Here is a 16822-nt window from a genome sequence, read left to right on the forward strand (position 1 = left end):
ATTGGAGTCACTATTTGTTGACTCAGGGTGAGTAATGATTTTCCTGATGGAGGTGAGAAAAGAAGGCATTCCAATCAGAAGGGGCAGCATGAACAAAGGTATAGAGGTGTAAAAGAATACCTAGAGTGGCTGAAGCATAGCATGTGTGTATAGGGAAACAATGAGTGGGGCCCAACTACAAAAAACCGTAAGTGACATACTACAAAAATTGCACTGTGTCCTCTAGGAAATGGGGAACTGTGGAAGATTTTTAATCATAAAACTTCTATAAAACAAAAATAACAGACTTCCCTGGTGGTCCAGTGGTTAAGACTCCATGCTTCCACCGCAGGGGGCATGGGTCCGATCCCTGGTCGAGGAAGTTCCACATGCCTCGCAGTGTGGCCAAATAAAAACTATTATTATAATAAAGAAATTTAAAAACTAAAAGGAAAGGACAGAAGGGAAAAGTAAAAGGATAATGGTATGAGGTACAAGACAATTAGCTGAGATTAAAGCAGGAGCCAGGCAAAATTAGAAAGTAATAACAGAAATGATATCGCTATTAGAAAAAGAATTGACACTGAAAAAATCAAGACACACATATGAAGGGAAACCTGAGGTCCCTAAGAACTCAATGGAGAAGAGCAAAAAGTTCTAACTTATTAGGGAAATAAAAAACAGAAGAAAATAACAATGTAATCTAGGAATATTGGATGCTTTCAGGAATCTTGAGTAAGAAAAAATAATCAAAGACATAACTGAAGAAAACTTCCCAGAGCTAAAAAAATTTTTTGACTATTTTTTGAATATTTGGTCCAGCAAAATCAAGAAAAACAATCCTAAACCCAGATATCTGAAATTTTTATGATTATACAGTTAATGGAGAAAGTCCTAAAAACATCCAGGAGAAAAAAAAAGTAGTTATCTCTAAAGGAACAAAATTCAAACTGGCCTCAGATTTTTACTCTGAAACACCAAAACGTCAGATGATAATAAAGCAATGTCTATAAAGATTTGAGGGGAAATACTGTAATATGAGTATTTTTGAACGCAGGGAAACCATTCTTCATTTGAGATTCTTATGCTGTGTTGTGTGTAACTTAGGAAGTGACTCCTAATTGATCCCTTCCCACACATTTCTCTACCTCCAGTCTATCTTCCATACTCTTTGTATTGGTTCTGCTTCCTCACTAAAAACCTTTCAGAGCTATGTGATTTTAAAAAGTGTGATGATATGTTAATGATAGAATCTAGGTGGTGAGTATAGAAGTGTTCACTGTCAAATACTTTCAACTTTACTGTATGTTTGGAATTTTTATTTTTACAATTAAAAAAAAAAGAAAAATATTTCAAATCATCCTAATTGTCTACTAGAATCCAAATTGCCTGCAAAGAGACATGCGAACCTCCTCAACCTACCCCAACCTACCTCTTCAGTAGCATCTTCTACCCATTATTCTCACCCCATTTCCCTCTTCTAGTCACCATGAACTCCAGCTGTTCTTGAAATGCACTCTTCTTTCATGACCTTCCATTTATACTCTTCCCTTGCCTGGAATTGCCCTCTCCAAGCTTTTCTACCTGTTTATTGCTATTCATCCTTGGAGCCCAGAATAAACACTGTATCTCCATGAAAAGCAGTTAATTGCTCCTCTACTTCTCCCAGAATTCTTGGTTTACACTTCTCTTAGGGCACATAGTCACCTGTACCATATGTGTTTGTGTTCCTATCACTTCACTCCAACATGAGTGGGCATCTTGAGAACAGTGACTGTGTCCTTCATCTCTGTCTCTAGCAAAAGCCAGAATCTTACAGAATACATGTCCATAAAGGACATGTGGTTTCTCTCCAAGGTATGTGGGGAGGGTGGGGGCCCAAAAGGAGAATTTTAACTGAGATAGCATTAAATTTGAATTTGTCCTGCAGCAGCTGGGCTTGAGAACAGACCAAGATGAATCTGACATCTCATACAAGTTAAGTTTTGCAGTGATATGCAGTGAAAAATGAAAATGCAGGTCCCCTTGTTCAAAAATTATTAAGAATTTCACAATCATGACAGCATAGCATTAAACAAAGTGCAGGATCCTTTTGAGTATGGGTCCCTGTACAACTGTAAAGGTGACAGGCCCATAAACCATTACCCTGTTTACTCAAGGATATCAACCTGATTGGGGTTTCCTGAGTCTCTACCAGTTTCCTTGAGTACAAGCAGTGGTTGTCTGCCTGTACTTGGTGAGGTACAGACAGGGAGTAGAAACACCCAAGTGGGAGATCATCAAGTCTCTTATCTCTCCCTACATCATTCTGAGACTTTATGTGCTTTCAAAAACTGTTGTTAGGAAGCCACATCTGAATCTGGTGTCTGGGTCCTGAGTACAGATTCCTATTCTGCCTGCGGACTCACAGTGCTATACTGTCCATAAGTAATATTACGGTACTTGTATTGCAACAAGGTAATGATGACTAGTCTATGATCAGGCCTCACTATGTATCTCCTACTTGACAAGACTTAGGAAGAACTGAGCACAGTGTCTATGAGAAGATAAGACATTTTCGTACTAGTTGATGTTCTCATTCAAGAATACAGAACATGCTATGTCTTTTCATTTATCCAAATATTCTTTATATTACGCCTATAATTTGTTAAATAGTTCCTTCATGCTTTTTAAAATTGCTACTACTTGTATTGTTTTTGTTATAGTTGTAAGTTAGGTATTTTTCTCTATCATATTGCCTAATATTTTGTTCGCTATATAGAGAAAATCTATTAATTTTATATATTTATCTCGTATAGATATTTTACTTAACTCATTACTTCTAGGAGTTTTTTATAGTTGATATTTTCAGGCTTTCTAGGAATATAAACATGTACAAATAGTGATGTCTTTATGTCTTCCTTTGCAATAATCTTTTATTTCTGTTCAATGTCTTATTGTATGGCCCAGAACTTCCAGAAAAAAGTTATCTAAATATATCTTGTTACTGATTTTGGTGGCAATGAGCCTAATGTTTCATTATTAAATATCATAGTGTTTATTTTTGAATAGTTCATTTTTGCCACATTGAAAAAAATTATTCTTAGTTTCTTAATATTTATATTTTTAAATCTAAAATAGCATGTTATTAGATGCCTTTTCACTATCTACTAAAATTATCATATAGCTCTTTGTTCTTTTACCTAGAGTTATGATGTATTATATTAATCAATTTCTTTCCATCCTGGAATTAATAAAAGAACAACCTTCATTTTCCCAGAATAAGCCATACTTAGTCATTATGAATGATTCTTTTGATGTATTATTGTATTGTTTGCTACCATTTTATTTAGGATTTTTGTATCAATTTATTAGTGAGAATGGCTACAGTTTTCTTTTGTATACTATAAGTATTACATTGCTCTAAAAATTTCACAAGATCTATTCATATTGTGCATTGTTTATTTGAGAGAATTAAATGTAATATCATAGGAATTTCACCTCCATATTTTCACTTCTTTGATGAAAAAAACAAATCACTGCAAATTCCCTCCAAAGATGGAGTATTGCTTTGGATTAATTTTCTTAACAGAATGGGAGAATTCCAGGGGCTTCCATTTGTAAGCCTCTGTAAGTAAGGTAGTGGACAGTCCATAGGATTAATAACAAAGCTAGAAGACCAATCCTGTAAACCAAGGGAAGCTGGGTATACCAGACTATAGCCAGTGCCTTGCCATGGTCACTGACACTGCTATCACTGGACCCCAGGTGCCACTCCCAGCATTCCAGACTACTTATTCTAAACTGCCCCTGCTTCTTTGCTCCACTGATTCAGATTCAAAACTCTGGTATGGCTGCCTGTACAAGGCCCAGTTTCTGGGTCCAAGGAAGGCAATTATACGTCCATTTCAGTTTATATTATGGGATGTGGGTCATGCTTCGTATGAGAACTCACACAAACATATGGAAGGATTTTGGAGGATGTGCCTCCTCCCTTACAACAAAAAGTGCTTCCTATGCACTTCTATGCAATAGAAAATAATTTACATATCTGTCCATTTTAATTCTGAAATAACTCAGCACTAAAACCATCTGGTTCCAGAGCATTTTATCAATAATTATATAAAATATCACCTATTCCTTTCATTATTATTAGCGTGTTGTAAGTGCTTGTATTTGGTGTACCCAAAGATGAGTAAAACAAAGCCACTGACCCAGGGAACTTATAGCCAATACTATGTGATTATAATTCTCCTTGTACTCTAGCATCAAGCAGAATGCCTGCACACAACTGGCTCTTAGAAAAAGTTTTGTGAGAGAATGCTTTCCAAAATGTAAAATAAAATTTAAGAGATTCATTTAAAATATTGTTGTGTTTGTTTGGGGATTCTGATTTAGTGACTACATTAAGATTCTTTTAAAGAACTCAAACCCAGCAATTAGATAACTTGAATGGGCATTAAGGGTGATCCATGCATAGACAAATGAGACCACTAAATCTATGAATTACAGGGGAACTGGTGAAGCCAAGTGTAGGTATCAATGTCTTCCTCAAAACTGTGTAATTTGAATTTAACAGTGAGACAAAAATTGTGAAAGTTAGCTACTATTATACCTAAAAGTGCAATAAAAATTGCTAATCATTGTTCATGGGAGCCCCAGGAGGAATTTGGAAAACTGTAATAGTCAAAAATAAGCTAAACCATCTAATTTCACAAGCATAAGGAGTGACCACTAAAGGCAAGTCCATCCACCATTTGTCAGAACAAACATGTTGAGATTTGGAACCTTCAAGAACTAAACCATCCAATTCAGCCAATCCTTGAGATGAAAATTATAAATATTCTGGTAATCATAAGAATCCCTTTAGAAGTGAGCATATGTTTACAGAAGATATCATTATGACCCTCTTTTCTTAACCAAGGATTCCTAACCCAGGCACCCGAATAAGGATGCAAGGCCAGAATTAGGCAGGAAGTGACCATTTCAGAAACCTCTGCCTAACTGTGGAGCACGGGAGTGTTTTCTTAAGGCTTTCTTTTACTGCTGCTTTTTAAACTTATTTTTTCACTAACTGGCCCAGAAGGAAAATTACAAGATAGAATGAAAAAGAGATGAAAACTCCTAGCAAAATGATGATATGTCAGTCCTTTTAAAAGATGCTTGGAAGACTCTTTACAATGGCTCCTGTTGATTTTTAAGCATCCAAAATGTGCAAATCATTACATTACTTTTCATCACACCAGAAAGTGTTTGCATTTTTATTTTCGTGGGGCAGAGGCACATGAATTCCTGGAAAAGAAGCTGGCACCATGCCATCTCTCAGAAGCTGATGTGGGTGGGAATCCAGAATCTGGCCAGGAAGGTGATTTACTAGGTGTATTATGTTAGTGTTCACAAATAGCCCTTTTGACATCCATTATCTTACTATAACCCTATAAGGCAAGGAATTAAGATCCCAATTTAACAAGTAAGAAAATTCAAAAAAAGTAAAGGACTTTCCAAACATCAGTTCAGTGTTCCAAGATTTAACATCAACATTGATACACCAAATTGATTTGGCTAATGTGATCACCCAGGCGGGTATCACCTTCCCCTATCTCTGCACTCTTTTGAAACGCCACGAATGACCAAACCTTCCCAGCTCAAAGACCACCCTTTAGTAAAAGGAAAAATAGCCACAGCTCCCACAGAAAACTCCAAACCAACTTTGGGAGTTCCCTGAATGTGGACAGGACTGTGACTTGCTTCTAACCCAGAGAATACGTCAAAGGAGATGGGATGTCAGCCTTGAGATTATGTTACTTTATGTAAGACTCCACTTCACCAGCCAACTCACTCCAGCTCTCCTGCTGGCTTCAAGGAAGTAAGCTGCTGTGTTGTGAATGGCCTATGGAAAGGGCCACTTGGCAGGGAACGGCAGGCAACCCCTAGGACCTTCGGGTGACCTCTAGCCAATAACCAGTGAGAAGCCAAGTCTTCCATAAACCACAAAGGAATGAATTCTGCCAACAATCTGAATGAGCTTGGAGATGTCTTCTTCTCCAGCCAAGCATCCAGATGATAATATACCTTGGCAGGTACCCTGATTGCACCCTCTGAGACTCTGAGTAGAGGCCCCAACTCAGCCATGCCTGGACTTCTGAGCTACAGAAACTATGAGATGATAAATGTGTACTGTTTTAAGCCATTAAGTTTAGATAACTAACACAAGTAGAGCTGGGTCTGAACCCAGGTTATCCTAACACAAACCTTTATTTCTTCAGTTGCACAAGTAAGAAACAAGTTGTATAGCTAGAACAAGCTTATAAACTGTGAATTTAAGTGAGGCAGGGGCTCAGCGGCCCCAGTGAGGTGACTGTCCCTGTGCTGAGGCAGCAGCTACATCATTGACCATCTCTCCATGAGAATGAAAAAAAACATGATGAAGAGAATCTCATTCATCAACTCCTCCCTCTACCTACAGACATCCTGGCATCATGGGAAGAGCCATATTGCCCTTATTTTTATCACTTATTTTCGTATTTGGACTTATTTGGACATGTCACATCACCTCCCTCAGCCTACGTTTTTCTCATCTTTAAACCAGCGGACATCATAATACATTTCGCAGGGACACAGAGGGATTTAGAGCTATAATACATACATGAAACCCATAATAATTAATAAGTGGAAGCTGTTACTATTATATCATCTGGATGACTTTCCCCATTTTGCAGATGTAAAATCAGAATGACTTACCCAAAGCCATACAGCTCTTATTAATCAGTGAAACGGAGAGAAGAGGCCAGGTTATCTGATTCTAATTCCAGAGCTTTTCCTACTGCATGTCCCTTCTAATTTTTAAAAAATGTTCAAAACACAATTTAATTTATGCTAATTTGAAAAATAAATATATTCCATTCAGCTCCTTGAGGAAAAGGGCTGTTGTGTAATGAAAAGAAATATTTGAGCTGTCTCAAATCCTTTGTGGAATAGATCAGGATAGAAATGCATTTCCAGAGAAGACAGGAATCCTTGGTTTAAATAATTACACCTAAAATAACTGCCACAATTATGCAGCTCCTTAGCATCAAGTTTCTGGGTTTTGGCAGAGGCAGCTGAGTTTCCCTTGAACTTTTCCAACCTAGTTACAAAACAGGATTAATTGAATCACTATGACCGAGTTCCTCTTGCAACTCTGGGGAAGACCAGAGACACGTGTAGACACGCAATACATCTGTAACAGAGTATTAAGGCTTTATCCACAAATCACCAAGGGACCACCAAGTCTCACCGACTGGCAATAGTCAACACATTCTAATCTAACAAAAACAACAACAAAGTCTGCTCTTCTGAAATTAGCACAACAGCAGACTTATTCGCCAAAATGAAATCTATCTCTTGAATTCAGCACCACACTCCTCTCTTTTTCTAGCCTGTCCAGAGCACACAAGGAGGTGAGAGGTTCTGATATCTCTATGTTGCCTAAGGAAGTCAAGCAAAGCATCAGATAGGGATTCGGCCTGGACTTCCTTTCAGGTCCCATACAGCCCTGGGAGACCAGGATTCAAATGCGTATTTTGCTATTCCAAGATATAAACCATATAAGTCCATGGAGAAAACTGGATTGATTACAAAACGCACAGGTTCTATTGAAGTGCTGCCATTTTGAATCACACAGCTAGAGAAGTTTGCTGAAGGCACTTACGGACCAGGTCAACCACAGGTCCACAGGCACTTCTATTTACCACCTTAAGAAGGAAGGGCAAGAAGGGAAGAGCTACCAAACCAGGGAGAAATACAGGTGATGTTTAACGACAAGCTAAAAGCATTTCAAGGTTTAAAGTAATCTGGAAATAGGAAACCAGCCCATTAAATTATAAACATTAGAAGAAACAGCAACAAACACTAAGAAAAAATACCCATAAATATTAACTAAGATAATACCTTAATTAGCAGTAAATTGCATTATTAGAATATATTCCCAGTAGAGAAATGGTAAGGGAAACCATCAGATCTCCTGGGAAAGCTTACACAGAACTGGAGATAGAGGATAAGAAAAGGAAAAAAAAGATATGGAACAATTATGCAGCATCTGTTTCTTACACATCAGCGGGGGGCATTTTTCCCTAAATCAGTTGAACAGTCAGTGATGTGAAAGATGAGAACTCATTAGGCAGCCTGCAGACAGCACCTGAAATGGTTTGTCAAACAGTCGTGCCTCTGAAAATCAACAAGGAACCAGGAGGGGAGGCTTCTTTTATAGCGGGAAAGGCAAAAGCAATCTAGAGCCAGAGACAGGCTACTGAGCTTTCAACAGGCTCATTATGCTCAGCTCTGCCTAAAAATGACAGACACAGAATGCCAAAGTGGGAAACGAAACTTAAGGCGGCAACAAGGAAGGAAATATTTATTGGATATTTATCACAAATATTGAATATTTATTAATACAAATATTTACTGAATGCCTACTAGGTGCCCCATACTGAATATCATCTCTTTTTCCTTCCCAGCAGTCCAAGAAGGTGGTATTCATTCCACATTTAGAGATAATAAAACTAAGGCTCACAAAGGAGAATTTGCTCAAAGTCACACGGGACTGGATTCAAAGGCAGAAATGTCCAACATTATAACCAGATCTCTTGAACAGAGCAAGGCTGCTTTCTAGAGAGTACGAAACTTTAAGGCTAATGTCCATTAATGAAAGAGCTTGAGAAAGAGTTTTCAGGAGATCAGCAAGGACAATAATTGCAGACCTGTGAATTAAGAGCTGATTGTGGGGCTTCCCTGGTGGCGCAGTGGTTGAGAGTCCACCTGCGGATGCAGCGGACACGGGTTCGTGCCCCGATCCGAGAAGGTCCCACATGCCGCGGAGCGGCTGGGCCCGTGAGCCATCGCCGCTGAGCCTGCGCGTCTGGAGCCTGTGCTCTGCAACAAGAGAGGTCGCGACGGTGAGAGGCCCGCGCACCGCAAAAGGGAAAAAAAAAAAAAAAGAGCTGATTGTGGATTCAGTTTATGCTTCTTCCAAGTCAGGAAGCCTGGAGGATCCACAGCCCAAATGAGACAGGCTGGGACCTGGGACCCTTTCCTGCAATGCTTTCCCCTGGACACACCTCTCCTTGAGCAACAAAATAGAAAGAAACTGTATGGGACTAAAAATAGCTGTGTGCGCCCCCCACGCACAGGTGGGCAAATTCTGTACCCAAAAGATACAGAGACCAAAATAACCCAACTGCCACTTTAGAAGAGCCTGCAGCAAAAACAGGGTGTCCAGAGCAAAAGCAGGGTACTGCGCATGCCCCCTGCACACAACACCATCTAAGGGGTGGGCAAAACACCTAAGCCACCCCTCCGGCCTGACCCCTGGACACACCCCTACCCTCACCCCATATAAGGAACAATCTTGCCCCCCTCAGGGAGTGAGCAAGCAAGGGAACCTATTGTTTGTTCTCGCTCCCCGCTGCTGCAACAGGGGCCCCAATAAAGCCTTGCCTGAATTTCCTGTCTGGCCTTTGGTCAATTTCTACTGATTGGGGAAGGCCAAGAACCCTGGTCAGTAACACAACCAGGAGGAAAGAAAGAAAAGTAACACTTTGTGGGCAGTATCTTTCTGTGTCTTCCTTTCTCTGCAGTAAGAACCTTGCTGATGCACTGGTGGATCCAAATATTCTTCAGTAGGTCGTCCCCATGCTTACAAGTATCCCTGCTTACAAGGTCAACACTACAGACGTCCTTCAGGCCAGGAGCCCAGTTCCTCAGACTGTGAATTGCCTGCTAGAAGGATTTCAGACTCTCTCTCCTCTTTGCCTAGAAAAGGCTGAAAGTAAGTAATACTGCTTCAACAAGGTAACTCTCAGATGCCCTTTTGACCCTGATTTTATAATTCAGCGGCCAGTCAGGAAGAGGGCTTTTATTTAACACATATTTAATGAGCCCCTACTATGTGCTGAGAGTTAAGTTTCTTTCACTCATCCATTGGAACTCAGTCTCAGAGAAACCCACAGAGCCCCTCAGGTCATCTTACCCAACTCCCACTGGGAAAATAAGCCCACCCTTGAACTCAAGTCAACAGATTTTTCCTACAGTCAAATGCCATGGAAAATTCCAAGAAGCAGAAGGCATGGCCTATTCTCCAGGAGATTTACGAGGCTGTTGCATGTAAATGCAGCACCTCATGCACATTTGTGAAAGAAGCCCTATCAGCTCAGTTTCTGCCTTCCCTAGCATTTCCACTATCAGCACCTCCACTGATGCAATGGCTTCCCTGGGGTTCCAGGACAACAAAGAGAAGAGCAAAGACTAGTCTCGTTCATGGACTCTTCAGAATTTTTATTGGTTTCATTATCCTCTTCAGCCTGATAGCAGCAGGTCATGTCTGCCCTCCCACCTGGTTGCAAGGAGCAGCTGTAGCAAAGGTTTACAGAAGTTAAACCCCCCCACCACCACACTGCACCGTGAGGACAAAATTTTTCCCTTAACCTCCTTCAGCATCATAACAGTCATGCATGATAAAGGTACATTCTTAGGAGAAACAGGAAGAACACTGAGAGCCCTTGGCAGAGATGTCTGTCCTCAGTGGGACCCTCTAGGGATCTTAGCCTCTTTTAAATGGCATCCTTTCAAGACCCCCCCGAAAAGTCCCAAACTAAATTAGTAAATATATGCTAAGCGTTTAGAACTGTGTTTAGTCCATTGTAAACACTGTCAGTGTTTGTCATTATTATTACATTTTTTTTTTTTTCCTTCCCATCACAATCATTGCTCGTCACAGGCTATAAGAGGGGTTTCTGGCTTGGTTTCCCTCCTGAGCCCAGATCCTTGCCCAAAATCTCAGCCCATCTGACACGGTCCTAGACATGGCAAAGCTCTTGCTGGCTCCCTTTCCCAGTAAAGTTCAACTTGTTCTCTTTATTCTCAGCCCAGCATGGAGTTGTGCTATGAACCGCACACAACACACTCTGATATCAAGAATCACCCTTGATTGGACCCACTCAGCTTCTCAGCTCTCTAGTTTTGACTCGTGTAGCTAAAACAAACCCCATGTGGTGGGCCACCCACTGGCACCCAGAGGCATGTGTGTGAAGGTAACAGGTCTCAGGGCTCTGACCAAGCTGAGAATATTTTTTCAAAGGTCATATATACAGCCAGAAAGAGTCTGGGTCGTATCACTGAGGAAACTCCAGAGAAGCAGCGTTAGGTCTCTGCTATAAGGTTACACTGAAGAAACAAATAGGCAAATAACAAAGAAGTCAGAAACCAAGAATCCTGGGGACCGGTCAGGAAGGTACAAAATGACCTAAAGCAGTTTGGGCCAAAGACTATGAATGCCATCTCCCTGAGGACAGAGATTTTGTTTCTTTTGTTTCCTGCTATGATCCTGCGCTTGGAAAACCCTCCAATAGTCATTGAATGAAGAAATGGATGAATCATCAGGATGTAGTGGTCCTCTTTCATATGGTGCTGGCTAATGGCATGGCAAGACTGGGAGAAGCATAGGCCTCAAAATGCAAAGAATCTGAAGAACTAGACACTAATCCCCCAAGGATCAACCCTAAATATTCCTCTAGCCTGTACAATGAGCTGATGGCTTGCTGCTCCAGTTCCGTGGTTTGGGGTCCCTCCCTGCTGTTTGAGCCCCTGTACTTCCCCCCATCCAAGCACTTATTACCCTGCAGTGTATTCTTCCTCTTTTCTATCTTCCCTACTGAACAGGACACACCACCCGGCACATAATAAAAACTCACGAATGTTGTTAAGTGACCCTGCCCCGAGAATTTACCCACAGAGATGAATGGGCAAAAAAAAGAGAACAATACAATTTGCTGTTTTGGGCCTTATTTCTCCTGGAAATCAGGGCAAGAATGGGGTTTCTACTTTACCCTAAAGGTAACAGGATAAATTGAGAACCAACAGGACAATATCCAAGAGGGTTTGACTTTCTAGAGTGACCTAAGATGGCAAGCGTGCTTAAAACTGAATTTAAAAACTTAAAATAATAACAAGGATAATAATGACTGACATAAAGAGAGGAGGTGGGGTTATTAATCAATGAGGAGCTGGACCTGAATCGGCAGAGTAATGTGTACACCACGAGAGCTGACGTGACCCTCAGCTGCACAGACACACCCAGAAGAAAGGAAAAACAGCCCTGGCCCTCTCTGCACTAGTCAGGCCACACCTTGACTGTGAGTGGTGGCTACTCTCAGCCCTGGACCCTACACCGTAAGAAGAGAATAGAAAACTCAGATATGTTCAGTTGAAAGCATCCATAAGATAAGTGGACTCAAACTCATGGCACGAGAGGACCTGTCAAAGAAACCAACTGGCTTGGAGGTGACTAGAAGTGACATAAGAGCTGTGATCAATATCAAAAGGCCTGTTAGACTAGAAACTGAGGCTCAAGGATGTTCAGTTCCTGGATCCAAATCACAATGACTTGGTGGTAGAGCTGAGAATCAAACTCTAGTCTTACCATTCTAAATCCGAAAATCATTATGCTTGAAATGGACAGGACTTGATGTCTTAGAAAAAGCCCTTTGGGTCTCAAGTCCCCATCAATATGAGGATGAAGCTACATCACTTCAGCCAGTGGTGCTTGGCAGCTTTCGGCATTGCACATACATTAAGCAGAGGAAGGGAAATCGGAATGCCCTTAGCAACTTGGGTAAACTTTCTCCCAGGGCCAGCAAGCTGACACCTACTTACGGTGACATATATGTATTTTAGCCATCCTAGTCTGAAATATGCAATAATGGAGACTGGATCATAGTCAGTTCTCAAAGTCTGATCAGGGTCATGGCTGGAACCTCTGTATTCATTCAACAAATATTCTTGAGCACCTCCTCAAACCAAGCACCATGTGCGGTGCCGGATACACAGTGGCTAACAAAATAGTAATATAGTGGAAGAGACAAGCATTAATCAATAAACCACAAATAAATTGTATATAATGAACAACTGTGATAAATATAATGAAGGCAAGTAACTGGATTTTATAAGAGAAAATAACAGGAGGGCGGGGGTTATTAAACAGTGTAAGCTCTACGTTAGCCTCCCCCACCCCACCCCACCCCCGCGTTGTTCTCTCTGGGAAAAGCTGTGTTTTAGAACCAGGCTTGCCCTAAGGCCAAAATTGAGGACTTGTAAGTTCAGGCATACCTCCAGAGAACACTCTGGAGCTTCAATGAAAAAGTCCATCGTAGGTCAAACAGAGAGGACGATGGGCATTGCCATAAGGAGAGACACTCCCTGAGAATGTGTTACCACCTGGGAATAAGAAATACAAGAGGAACCCTTCTTAGCTCTGCTAAGTTAGTTGAAAGGTAAAAGGAAGCAGGAAGTAGGCAGGAAGAGATACAGCACATGAGCAGTAAGTAATCTTCAACACGCGGCACCACCCACTAGTCACAGTAGTAGCAGAAATGACATGTGTCCACACAAACACTTGTACATGGATGGTCACAGAAGCTTCATTTATAATGTCCCAGCACTGGAAACAACCATAATGTTCATCAACAGGTGAATGGATAAAGAAATTGTGGTATATTTGTGAAATGGAATAGTGGTCAACAGTAAGAAGGAACGCACTACTGATATCCACAAGGATACTGATGAATCTCACAGACATTATGCAAAGTGAAAGAAACGAGACACAAAAGAAGAACCCACATTATATGATTCCACTTATATGAAACACTAGCCAGACAACTAATCAGCAGTGATATAAGTCAAGTCAGCATCTTCCTGGGGTGGGGGGACAGGGAGGGGAGACAGGAGGCAGAGATTCACGGAAAAGAGAGAGACATTAAGAGAACAGTCGGAGGAGATGGAAATGTTCTGTGTCTTCACTGGGGTGGGAGTTTCACGGGTCAGTAGCTTGTATACTAGCAGGCATACATTTTATTGGATGCAAATTATACCTCAATGAAGTTGATTTTTTTTTAAATTTCCTCATTCTTTCAGTCCGGTGCAATATTCTTTCAGAAAATGAAACAAGTTCCTTAGAGGGAAGGAGGCCTACAAAATTATAGTGCTATATCTGAAATCACTCCACCGTCCTGGCATTTAATTAATGGGGGGGTGAATGCGAACCCTCACCAGTGTCCAGTCCGCTGCCTGAGACACTGAGGACATCCTCTTCTCCCCCGACAGGTAGCAGCCAGCCTCAGCACCTACGGTGACCGTTTCTTTCAGGAGGCCTGCCAACCTGTTATTCATGTAGACACACATTGCCAGGCCAGAACACCCCGGGTGATCACTGAGACTAGAGGACCCCTTTGGGGAAACTGCATTATAAGGCCAAGGCCTCTGCCTGTGAAACCCTTTGCTTTAATTACATAGCAACTGTCGTGGAGGATATTGTTCACTACTTCATCCTGTCCCCAGTACAGAGAGACACGAGAGAAATTCTTCTCTGGTCTTAGTCCCAGGATTAACTGTGCTAAGTCGTTTGTCACTTACGAATACTAATACATACTAATATGATTCCTCTTTTGGAATCATCTGCTCGGAAGTTAAACATGTGCCCCACATCTAGCAAGTGTGCAAAAATTTAAGGCACACATTTAGCCATTAACCTCACCAAGTTTTCACAATAATGACATAATTTCCCTGTCATTATTTTCCTTTTGCTTTAATTTCCTCAATTACACTTTTTAATAAATTTTATTTTATAGAGGAGTTTTAGGTTCACAGCAAAAGTAAGCAGAAAGTAGAAGATGCCTGTACACTCCCTTCCCCGGCTCATGCACAATCTCCCCCATTATAAGCATCACTCGCCAGACTGCTACTGTTATCATCTATGAACCTACATTGACACCAGTTGACCTCAGCATCACCCAAAATCCACAGTTTTACATTGGGGTTCACTCTTAGTGTCGTATATTTTACGAGTGTGGATAAATGTGTAATGCCATGTATCCACCATTATAGTATCATACAGAATAGTTTCAGTGACCTGTGCTCCACTTGTGTTCCATCTTTTAATCTCTTCCCCCAGTCCCAGCCCTTAGTAACCACTGATATTTTTACTGTGCTCATAGTTTTGCCTTTTCCAGAATGTCATATGGTTGGAGTCATACAGTATGTAGCCTTTCTGATTGGCTTCTTTCACTTAGTAATAGGCATTTAAGGCCTTTTCATGGCTTGATAGCGCATTTCTTTTTAGCACTGAATAATATTTCATTGCCTGGATGTACCACAGTTTATCCGTTCACCTACTGAAGGATATCTTGGTTGCTTCCAAGTTTTGGAAATTATGAATAAAGCTGCTATCTGTGTGCAGGTTTTTTGTGGACATGAGGTTTCAAATCCTTTCGGTAAATACCAAGGAGTGCAATTGCTGGACTGTATGGTAAGAGTATATTTAGTTTTGTAAGAAATCTCCAAACTGTCTTCTAAAAGGACTGTACCATTTTGCATTCCCACCAGCAGTAAACGAGAGTTCGTGTTGCTCTGCGTCTTATCCAGCTTTTGATGTTGTCAGTCGTTTGGATTTTAGCCATTCTAATAGGTGTGTAGTGGTATCACATCGTTGTTTTAATTTGCATTTCCCTAATGACATGTGATGCTAAGCATCTTTTCATACAGTGTTTGCCGTCTGTATAGCTTCTCTGGTGAGGTGTCTGTTCAGATCGCTTGCCCATTTTTTATTGGGTTGTTTCAGTTTTAAGAGTTCTTTGTATATTTTTGGCTAACAGTCTTTTAATGATACGTCTTTTGCATATATTTTCTCCCAATCTGTGGCTTGTCTTCTCATTCTCAATTATTTTATAGACATCTTTTTGTAGAGTATATTTTTAAAAGTCACCCTGATCCTTTTGGGGACAAATTAGTATATTGATAGTTTTTACACAGAATTTTAAATATGAATAGAATAGTGAAGGTTCTACTGGGGCGATTTTTTCTTTCTCTTGCTGTCTACCTTTTGCTGCTTTGTTTTGGCTCACTTACTGACTGCAAAGGCTTCGACAAATCCCTTCCTCTTTCAGGGCCTCAGTTTCTTCTTCTGCAAGATGAAAGAGCTGAATTAGACGATGCCTGGGGTTCCTTAAATATCTCACACTATACACCCTGATGGCACAGCCAGTGGAGGGCAGAACTCCAACTCATATCATAGCAACAGAGAGGCCCATACCCTAAGCAATCTGAAAAATGGATTTAACATGCTGACGTAAGGTGAGATGCCTAGTGACTCTCTCCAATCTTCACTAACATCTCTTTGAAGAGATACACCAAAATTGGGTATTATTTGATATACTTCTTGGAGAAGGATCTGGGATAGAAATCTCTCCAGTGCTGAACTGTTGACTGATAAAGTGGAAGAAACACCAATACTCTGGGTTAAAAATGAATGTAGGGGAGACTGGAAAAATGGAAGTGAAAATGCTTTATAAATCTAAACCTGGAAATGCTTAGGGAAAAAAGCAAATGAATAAGAAGAGGCATTTCAAGCCCATGGAATCCTAGCACCCCTGGGTGCTCTCGTAGCCATTAGCACCACTTGAATGATGGTGAAGAGTCCTTGGAACCTCAAACTTTTTCCTATGATTCCCATCCCTTACCATTATTAAACTAATAGTTTTAGGTTTCTTTTTTTCTTTTTTTTTTTTTTTACAGATGAAGAAACTGAGGTTTAGAGAGATTAAATGATCTACCTAAGACTACACAAGAAGTGACAGAAAAGAGCTGAGGTTCCAAGTCTTCCACCTTCAGATCCAGGATTCTTTCCATCCCACATTCCGACCCCGCTGTGATTGGCTCAATTTCATCACTTTGGGCAAATCTCTCCCTTCCTATGTCCATTGTCATTCTTCCTCTTCAGTCCCAGCTGCTGACCAATTTTTTTTTTTTTTTTTTTTTTTTTTTGCGGTACGCGGGCCTC

The 16822-nt window shown here is 40.7% G+C and overlaps 1 long non-coding RNA gene across 3 annotated transcripts in view; it reads right to left on the reverse strand.

The window, feature by feature from the left end:
- LOC112065527 (uncharacterized) overlaps positions 1–16822 on the reverse strand; it is a 544628-nt gene that overhangs the window by 432258 nt on the left and 95548 nt on the right. The gene's annotated exons all lie outside the window — the stretch shown is intronic.

Source organism: Physeter macrocephalus, chromosome 9 (genome assembly GCF_002837175.3).
Source record: "Physeter macrocephalus isolate SW-GA chromosome 9, ASM283717v5, whole genome shotgun sequence".
Classification (NCBI taxonomy): domain Eukaryota; kingdom Metazoa; phylum Chordata; class Mammalia; order Artiodactyla; family Physeteridae; genus Physeter; species Physeter macrocephalus.